The sequence below is a fragment of the Alexandromys fortis genome, unplaced genomic scaffold (genome assembly GCF_014885135.2).
Source record: "Alexandromys fortis isolate MF-2015 unplaced genomic scaffold, M_Fortis_MF-2015_v1.1 scaffold_163, whole genome shotgun sequence".
NCBI lineage: Eukaryota > Metazoa > Chordata > Mammalia > Rodentia > Cricetidae > Alexandromys > Alexandromys fortis.
Genome location: NW_026068085.1, coordinates 1365730 through 1376100, shown reverse-complemented (window position 1 = coordinate 1376100; position 10371 = coordinate 1365730). Strand labels below are relative to the sequence as shown.

Sequence of the window (10371 nt, the reverse complement as noted above, 5' to 3'; positions counted from 1 at the left end):
CCCCTTCTCACTTTTCTCTCCCCATCTCCCCTTACCTCCCTCCCACCCCACCTCAGTGAGTCTATAATTTGATCTCCTAAAGAAGCTAAATAAGAAGGTGATCCCAAAGAAAAACATATAGCTATCCTCCTGATTATGGGAAGTAGACAAGATTGCCGTGTAGGATAGTTTTTATCATGTCCCTCTCCCCCCAGAATCCTGAAGAAGCTTGTTTTGCCACACTTTATTGTCCCTTGTTTTCTATCACCCAAGTTCTCTCTGCTCCAGTTAGCCCAGTCTTCTCACACATGCTGAAGAGTTGGCCTTTTTTTTTCTGGTATTTTGATAACTTTTACTGAGTTTAAGAAAATTTTTAGGAAAACAAGATTCATCCAGTGGAATGAACTGTTCTGAGTTCATGATCCCTGAAGAATGGCAGTGGTATTCACTGTGCTCTCTGGATGCATGATGGGGAGCCCATGGAGAGAACGAATTCATGGTTTATGAACGGGGATTCTATTGAGAGTCCAGATCAACAGCAGGAAGTTAGCTTAGAGATCATCTTTGCAATCTTTTCGTTTTGTTGGTTAAGATCACAGAGCACTGAGTGTACAGTGCCTTCTTGTATTCCCATTGCTGGGCAAGCTGAGGCAGGCAACTCAGAGTTGGCCATTTTTAACCTGCACTTGTTGTTCATTCTGAGTATTAGACTTTGATTCACGTGGTTCCTCCTTAGGTTCTTTATCTCCCTTGTCTGAGTTTCCATGCAAAGTATGATATGAACACCTTTTCCATAAATCCCACTCCATGCCTGACATTCTGACAACTGCCTACTGTTAGGGCCATATAATGTGTAGAGACAGGCTTGGAGCCTGTGACTTACAGCCCAGCATGCTTAGAACAATGATATAATCTGGGTAATAAGAAAAGCCATTCTAAAATAAGTCATTATTGATTTGCATTGGTAGACATGGCAATGGGGGTCCTAAACCAGCAATATGTGGCTCAGAAACCCCTCCCTTTCCATCCAAATTCCATTTTTAAGCCAGGTATCACTATTTCTTCTTTACCCAAAATTATTCATGAAAATTCTGTTCATCACCTTAGCAATAAAAATAGTGTAGGAAATGCATGAGTTAGACAATAACAAACTAAAACATGTAAGGTTTATTGTTATGAGAAAGGAAAAACTGAGAAATGCGATCACCAAAGTAGCTGTTTTTTGAAGCTTCATAAGAATTAGAATTTTATATATTTATTTAAATTTATTGTGCAGGGGAGGGTACATGTTGCAACATTTCTTATGGAAGTCACACAACTTGCAAGAGTCAATGCTCTCCTTCCTCCATGAATGGATCCTGGGGATTGAAAACTTAGGTCGTCAGGCTCATTGGCAACTGCCCTTACATGCTGAGCTACTTTACAGTCTAGCTTCCTAGTGACTATAGCATTGATTTATTTTGTACTTATATTTTATTTCAGGAAAGATTTGAGTCAGCTTTCAGAAATATTAAAGATACTTAATTAAATGTAAATGAGAAGGAAGAAAAGGAACAAGAAAGACATGCAATCAAACCAAAACAGAGCCAAAATACTGAAAGTTACATAGAAAATAAACTTGCCTATAGTGTCTATAAGGTTACTATGAGGTGCATAATAAATAAAGCAAAAATCTTTCCATGTTCTTCCAGGCTGTTGTAATACAGTTTTAAAGACCTATCTTTAAGAAAATTAATGTATTTCCAAAGCATTAAGTAAAATAAACTACATTCAAGGTACAGGCCAATAGTATAGATGACTTAGAAACAGTTATTGGTTTCATAGTAGATTAAACTAAAGGAACTGGTGAATATTTCACTATCAAGTGAATAACATGGCAATATACAGTGATTTCATATGAATGTTCAAGAAACAATATTCTCCTGGTAATTGTAGTAGTCAGGGTTCTTGAGTGGAACACACCTGACAGAAGGAACCTATGCATACTAAAAAGGGATTTATAATGGCTCTTCTAGGCAGTGGTCCAGCTAGTCCAACAATGGCTGTCTCCTGACAGAAAGACCAAGAATGTGTTTGGTCAAAGAGGCTGGGTATCTCACCTGGTCTTCAGTCTGTTTTGGACTCTAGAAGTAGGTTTTAAGGCCAGTGAGGAAATAGCTCATCTGAACTTGCCAGTGAGAGTGAGGGCAAACAGGCAAAAAGCGAAAGTTTCCTTTTTCTGTGCCCTTTGATGCAACTGTCATGAGAAGATGTGGTCCAGACTTAGGCTGGGTTTTCCCATCTTAAGTGATCCAGTGGAGAATAATTTCTCACAGGTGTACCCAGATGCTTGGGTCCTAGTTGGTTCCAGATGTGGTCAAGATGACAACCAAGTTTAGTCATTATAGTAATTTATAGTATGCTTCCTTCTTATGCTTTTTTTTAATGTTTCCTAAACTTGATCTTCATTAAACTATTTGAATATTTCCAGGTAATTTTCACGTCTTCCTTTGTTGAGTAGGTCAGAAGTCTGTTCTGAACCTGCTCAGCATAGTTAATTTAAGGAAGCCGTGCATTCGCTTCCTACTTATTTTTTTCTATGAGTACATGATACTCTGACAAATGTCTCCTAAGCTGGAGAGCTTGCCTTTTATTGTGCTTTTACTTAAGATAATACTGTTCATGTTTCTATATCATCTTCTGGTGACTTTTCAACGGACCTGAGCAGATCTTGTCTGCTGGGCCTGTGCTCTGAGGGCCTAGAAGGATGGAGTGGACTAGAGTCTAATGTTGCAGTAGCCTCGCTCCAGTCCCAGTGCACTTTATACATAACGTAGAGAAGAAAGCAATGCTACAAAGAAGGTTGTTTGAGCTCAGAAAACCATGATCAGAAAAACATGTAAATAAACACCAAGAATCACATACTAAATATTCACAGAGCTGACCTTTCTAAGAACTCTCTCAGGACAGACCAATTTAAACACAGTTACCTGGCACGTAATATAACTTATGTCCGGGAAAACAGGAAACCAACGCAGAACGCAATATGCAGACTTGGGGTACACTGACCAGATGCATTCTGTAGCTATAGACTGACATCCAACAAGAATAAACATGTCATATAACCCGAATGTACATGTTCAAGTTACATGACAGGAGGCACAGAAACATCCAAGAACAATGCAGGGAAGAAAACCCACCTGAGGTTCAAGGCCCTCTGCCATTTTCCTGGAGCCTCTCTCACAGTTCCCCAAGGCATTGTTGACCATGGCCGACCATCTTCTACCCTAAATATAAGTTATATTTGGCCTCACTGCATAATACTGTGTAATTACTTACCCAGGTTATTTCTTTGATAAATGTATCTTGCAGACTTTCTTTCTGTACCCACTGTGCTGTGTGTTATAAGCACAAGGCAGTTAAGGAAACTTGGAACAAAAGTCCTTCTCAACACAAGAGTTGAGTTGGCTGCCTACGTGGCAGCCACACAGTGCTGTTGCTGTCTTCCTCCATCGTGGAACATCCCACCAGTTTCCTTTTTCCTTTCCTGGCACTGCTTTTGTGTCTTTTCATATTATGTGCCCAGACCTGCCCTGAAATACTGAATATCTTTAGTGTTTTATCGTGTAACTTTTAAAACACAATGCAATGTTCTCTGTGTTCTTCTATACTTCTTCTGTACTCCATTTTATTAAAATCAATAGTAGTCTCTCCAAAGACTATAGACCCATAGATGCCAATGTCATAAATATTTTCTTGAGGATTATACTTGAGGTTACAGACACTGTTCTTTCCAAGCCGATCCTCTTCTCTCTGCCTTGTCTTAGCTAAAGGTAAGTTCACTTGGTTGTGTAGGCAGATCCCCAGATGGACATCTAGAGCCTCTTTGTTGCCTACATTCCCACCCTATTGCTAAGTCTCTATAATTTTAAACCTTTACTGTCCATACGGTCACTTTCATCTTCTTCCAAACCACTGTAATCTGTACATCACTATAGTGATGGCCTAGCCTTGCCTTTTCTTGATGGTACTGAGCCTGGCCCATGGTAGGCAAACACTCTTCCATTGAATGACTCACATGTGCCGGTTATCTATAATTTATGTATTGATTTTCATAGCCAGATTTTTTCAAACCCAAGCCAATTTTTCTAACTCAAACTTAATTCATACCTGTGGTGTAAAGACTTTCAATGTACATGTATTCGTGTACATGTGTACACACACAGAGCATAGTCTAGAAAAGTCACATGCATATGGCTGTCTTCCTACATTTCCAGAGTCACAACCATCACAGTATGAACTCTGCTCCTCATCCTTTCCACCATTACTTGCTATGCTATTCTTCCATTCCCTAGCACCTCTTCATCTGTAATGAATGCACACCTACTCACCTTCATAGCTAGCTCAGAAATGACTTTTGTAGGAAAGCCTTTCATTAACTCCCAACGATTAGCTTGGGATTTGTTTGTTTGTTTGCTTGCTATATCTTAGTTTGCCTTTCCTCTGTTGCTTATTCTGTACACTTGGTCTAGAATGAATAAATGAACAAGATTAATTCAGAGTAGTAATGTATATGTAAGTGCTATATGAAATATTTCTAACAATTTCTATGAATGGTAGATCTCAGGTAAGGAAAGTGTGGTTTTGATGAGCTGGTTACTTCTAGTATCATCAGGAAATACCATTTAAATAGAAGAATCAAAATTGCTTTCTGGAAACTGGATGGGAGAAATGACATAAGTAAATTTTAGTATAAAATATTTTAGGAGTCACATAGCTATTGCTGGCAAGCTATTTACAGCACTGAGGAAAACGGCTGTGAGAAGTATGTACTCTGAGATGCCAAGTGCAAGCACAGAGTCAACTAGGGGAGGAACTCTGGGAGCTGGTACATAGCTGTTCCAGAGAACAGAGGGACAAATACCTGCATCTTTGAAAAGACTTTCAAAGACAAAGTCAGTATCTGTGAATCAGATGGTTATAAAAGGAACTAAAACTGTCAGCTAAACTAGGAATTTCAGAAGGATGAATGGGTGGATGGATGGGTGGATGGATGAGTGGATGGATGGGTGGATGGATGGGTGAGTGGGTGGGTAGATGGACATATAGATGGGTAGCTTAAGGCTTATATTTCTTTCTATTATAATTTAAAAGTATTATATAAGAAACACAGAAATTGAGACTATACTGTGATCATACAGACAACTAAAGATTTTCACAATAGATGAATGTGTCTTCTATATTTGTTTGGTTTTGTGATCTTGGCAAATGTGAATTACCTATGTGAATTCCTGTTTCATTTTGTATTTTGATGAGGAAGTTGAGACATAAATATTATATAATCTTATTGATCTACTTAAACATTTTATGCAAAAGTACTATTTTTTTCTTTTTCTGAAAGCATCTTCGTCCCTCACATTCCAGGATATTCTCATGGGAGGCTTATGAGAATTAAATGAGCAAATGTGCCCAAGCTATTTGTCACATTAATTATCCACCAAGCAATCAATCATAACAACTGGATAGTAAAGAGATTTCTGCTTCAGTAAATGGAAGATTTTTTTCAATTCTCTAACCATGTTAAAAGGATCTACTGATGTTGGAGGATGCGGCTTGCTGGTTCCCGGCTGCCCAGCCCCGAAATAATCACACAGAAACTGTATTAATAAATCACCGCTTGACCCATTAGCTCTTGCTTCTTATTGGCCAATCTCTTACATATTAATTTCACCCATTTCCATTAATCTGTGTGTCGCCACAAGGCTGTAGCTTACCGGGCAAAGTTCTGGTGTCTATCTCCAGAGGGGCTACTTGACTTCTCCCTGAGTCTGCCTTCTTTCTCCTAGCATTCTGTTTAGTTTCCCCCACCTAGCTCTGTTTCTCTATAGCACTGCTATAGGCTCAAAGCAGTTCCTGTATTAATCAATGATATTCGCAGCATACAGAGGGGAATCCCACATCATACTACAAGGGTGGTATCGTGGAAAGAACATTTCCCACTGGTTCTCTACACTAAAGAAAACCTTTCTGGAACGCTCAGTAACAGGGTCTTCTCTGGCGGTCAGGTCCTGTCACAGTCATTGGTTCCAGAGAGACAGTGACTCCTTGGTACCAGTAAGACAGTACCCTACTGACTCATGGCTCTATGAGGAACTCAGAGAGACTCCTCAACTCATGGCTATACTGTTATATTATTCTCAAAGTTAAAATTAATTAACCTTAAAAGCACTTGCTAATGACTTTTTCTTGTCTTTACCTCTTGTTTCAGGCTACATGGACCAAAGGAGTCTAAGAGACACATATAGCCAGAATTTCCCTAATTTTTATACAATAAGAATATAATTAGCAAAGTTTCTGCCTACCACGTGCAAAGCCCCAATGTAATTCCCAACACCACATACACAAGTGTGAGGAGGCACACCTGTGATCTTTATTCAAGATTGTAAATCTTTATTAGTGGGCAAAGCCAGCTTGAATATCAAGGCAAATTATACGTACATACATACATACATACATACATACATGCATGCAAATGAGCATCACCCAATTTTTACTTCCTCAATCATCTATAATTATAACTACAGTTAAGATTTAGCTATGCCTATAATAGATATTGACTATTTGCAATTATTTTCAGTGCAAACCAGCTGAACTTTTTATACTTTTTGTTAAAGTGGAAAAGAATATATTTTGAGTTTTTAATTTCCAACACTTTTTTCCTAGGGTACTAAAATTGTCTTTGTGAACAAAGATGACAAAATGACTTTAAAAGTTTCCTTTGCTTCTTTTCTTGGAAAGATTTTGACAGGAAAGTTATGGAAAACAAAGAGTAATGTCATAATAGTGGGCCGTACATGCTCCTGCTTCCCTGCTTCAGGACTGTGACCCTCAACTTGTCTTGAGTTATGCTTTGACTTTGTTCTCTAAATAATGTACCTTATGATTTCTGGTATAAATTTGTCCCAGTGATGCATGCAAGAAACACCCTGGTTGAAATCATTCCCTAATTCTTTAAGTAACATGGCTCCAGTTTGGGACATAGCCCCATGACACACCTCAATTTGGGGTTAAAAATTTGGTATCCTCAATCAGGAGGCTCGAATTGAGCCAAGCATCTTCTATGCCAGAACATGCAACTTATCTACCAAGCTTAATTAGGGAAATCCTGAGGCAAAGGAAAGAGCGTTGGGTTTGAATTCAGAGTGACCTGGATTTTAAAGTAGCCACGTCTATTAACTAAATGTCTTTGGAGTATTTGTTCAATATCCTTCAAATAGGATTGAAATATACAATAAGTACCTCTGTCCTCATCACAACTTGAATATTCTTAGGAAACAGACCTTTGAACAAAGATTCAGGTGAAAATAGTTTATTTTCTAAGTGGCAAGAGAGAGGAGATAGTGAAGCAAAAAGATTCATGTCATCTCTCCACTCAATTGTTGCAGGACTGGCTGAACTTAACAAGCCTTGGGAGAGTCGTGTATTGTTTGTTTTCTTTTAATATGTAATCAGTGTAATCAGATTTTCTTTATTAATTAATTGTTTTAATTTTAAAAAATTAAAACATAAGTGCATAATTTCTTTCCTTCATCTCTTCCTTTCTCCAGTACTTCTCATGCATGTACCCTACCCATCTCCTATAGAAATCATTGCTTCTTTTTCATTCATTGCTATTGGTGTGTGCATGCGCACGCGTGCTTGCACATACATGTGTGCGAGGGTGTGTGTACTGAGAACACATAAATACAACCTGCTCAGTCCATTTAGTGTTTCTTATATGTATATAATTTTAGTGCTGACCACTTAGTATTAAATGAAATCAAGGAGCCCTTCCTTGGGAAAGACTATTTCCTCACCCCCCCTTTTTTTTACTTTATAAATAATACCAATCAAAATTTCCACTTCCTCCCCTCCTCCCACTTCCCTTCCACTCCCTCACTCACCCTTCCCCCTTCCTCCTCTAGTCCTAAGAGAGGGCAGGGTACCTTGCCCTATGGGAAGTCCAAGGCCCTCCCACCTCCATCCAGGCTTAAGAAGGTGTGCATCCAAATAGAATAGGATCCCAAAAAGCCAGTACATGCAGTAGAGACAAATCCCAGTGCCGTTATCATTGGCTTCTTAGGCTGCCCCAATTGTCAGCCACATTCAGAGAGTCCGGTTTAATCACGTGCTCTTTCAGTCCCAGTCCAGCTTGATTTGGCAAGCTCCCATTAGAACACAGGCACACCTTCTCAGTGGGTGGACCAACCCCTCTTGGTCCTGACTTCCTTGCTCTTCAACTGACTCCTTCTGCTCTTCAACTGGACCTTGGGAGCTCAGTCCTGTGCTCCTATGTGGGTCTCTGTCTCTATCTCCATCTGTCGCCAGACGAAAATTTTATGGTGATATTCGAGATATAATCAGTGTGACTACATGACAAGGCCAGTTCAGGCACCTCTCCTCCACTGCCCAGGGTCTTTGCTGGGGACATCCCCATGGACACCTGGGAAACCACTAGAGCCAAGCCTCTTGCCAACCCCAAAATGGCTCCCTTAATTAAGCTGTCTTCTTCCCTGCTCCCATATCTGTCCTTCCTCCATCTCAACCATTCTACTCCTCCAAGCTCTCCCCAACCCTCCCCTTCTCCTTTCTCTCTCCCCCTTTCCCTTTCCCCCAACCCCACCCCACCCCCATGCTCCCAACTTTTGCCTGGCAATCTTGTCTGCTTCCAATTTCTAGGAGGATAACTATATGTTTTTCTTTGGGTTCACCTTAGTACTTAGCTTCTCTAGGATTGTGAACTATAGGCTAATGTCCTTTGTTTATGGGTAGAATCCACTTATGAGTGAGTACATACCATATTCATCTTTTTGGGTCTGGGTTATCTCACTCAGGATAGTGTTCCCTATTTCCATCCATTTGCATGCAAAATTCAAGATGTCATTGTTTTTACCTCTGAGTAGTATTCTAAAGTGTAGATGTGCCACACTTTCTTTATCCATTCTTCCGATTGAGGGGCATCTAGGTTGTTTCCAGGTTCTTGTTATTACAAATAATGCTGCTATGAACATAGTTGAACAAATGCTTTTGTGGTATGATTGAGCATCTCTTGGGTATATTCCCAAGAGGGGTATTGCTGGATCCCGAGGTAGGTTGACTCCCAATTTTCTGAAAAACCAACATGTAACACAAATGGGGGCCTGCTTGTTGTTGGAGTTTCTGTCTTGCCCCGTACCCACAACTATTTAGCCCCAAAGAAAATCACACATAGGTCTCCATAAATTATAAGCCAATTGGCCCATTAGCTCTAGCCTCTTCACTGGCTAACTCTCACATCTTGACTAACCCATTTTTTTTTATCTATGTTAGCCATGTGGCTCAGTACCTTTTTCAGTGGGGCAGATCACATCCTGCTGCTTTAGTCATCTGCGCAGGAGTAGGAGGAATCAGCTTTCTCCTTCCCATAATTCTCCTGTTCTCTTTGCATTATTTCTACTTCCTGTCTGGTTTTCCCACCTATACTTCCTGCCTGGCCAATCAGCATTTATTTAAAACATGATTGACAGATTACAGACAATTCTCTTGCACCACCACCACACTGATTTCCAAAGTGGTTGCACAAGTTTGCATTCCTACCAGCAATGGATGAGTGTTCCCCTTACTCCACACCCTCTCCAGCATAGGCTATCATTGGAGTTTTATTTTAGCCATCCTGACAGGTGTAAGATGGTATCTCAAAGTTGTTTTGATTTGCATTTCCCTAATCGCTAAGAAAGTTGAACTTACTTTTAAGTATCTTTTGGCCATTTAAAATTCTGTTGAGAATTCTCTGTTCAGTTTAGTACCCTATTTTTTAACTGGGTTATTTAGAATTTTAATGTCTAGTTTCTTCAATTCTTTATATATTTTGGAGATCAGACCTTTGTCTGATGTGGGATTGGTGGATATCTTCTCCTATTCAGTAGGTTGCCTTCTTGTCTTTTTTTTTTTTTTTTTTTTTTTTTTTATTTTTTTTTTTTTTTGTTGTTTCTTTTATTTTTTTTTTTTTTTTTTTTTTGGTGCTACTGGGGTTATAGTAGAAAGTGGTCTCCTGTGCCCATGTGTTGCAATCTACTTCCCACTTTCTCTTCTCTCAGGTTCAGTGTGGTTGGATTTATATTGAGGTCTTTAATCCATTTGGCCTTGAGTTTTGTGAATGGTGATAGATATGGATCTATTTTCATTCTTCTACAGGTTGACATCCAGTTATGCCAGCACCATTTGTTAAAGATGCTTTCTTTCTTCCATTGTATAATTTTAGCTTCTTTGTAAAAAATCAGGTGTTCATATGTTTATGGGTTAATATCCGGGTCTTCAATTTGACTCCATTGGTCAATATCTCTGTTTTTATGCTAATACCAAGCTGTTTTCATTACTGTAGCTCTGTAATAGAGT

The 10371-nt window shown here is 39.3% G+C and overlaps 1 protein-coding gene across 5 annotated transcripts in view; it reads left to right on the top strand.

Annotated features, from left to right (window-relative positions):
* Positions 1-10371, top strand: part of Kiaa0825 (KIAA0825 ortholog) — a 414990-nt gene that overhangs the window by 139890 nt on the left and 264729 nt on the right. The window lies entirely within an intron of this gene.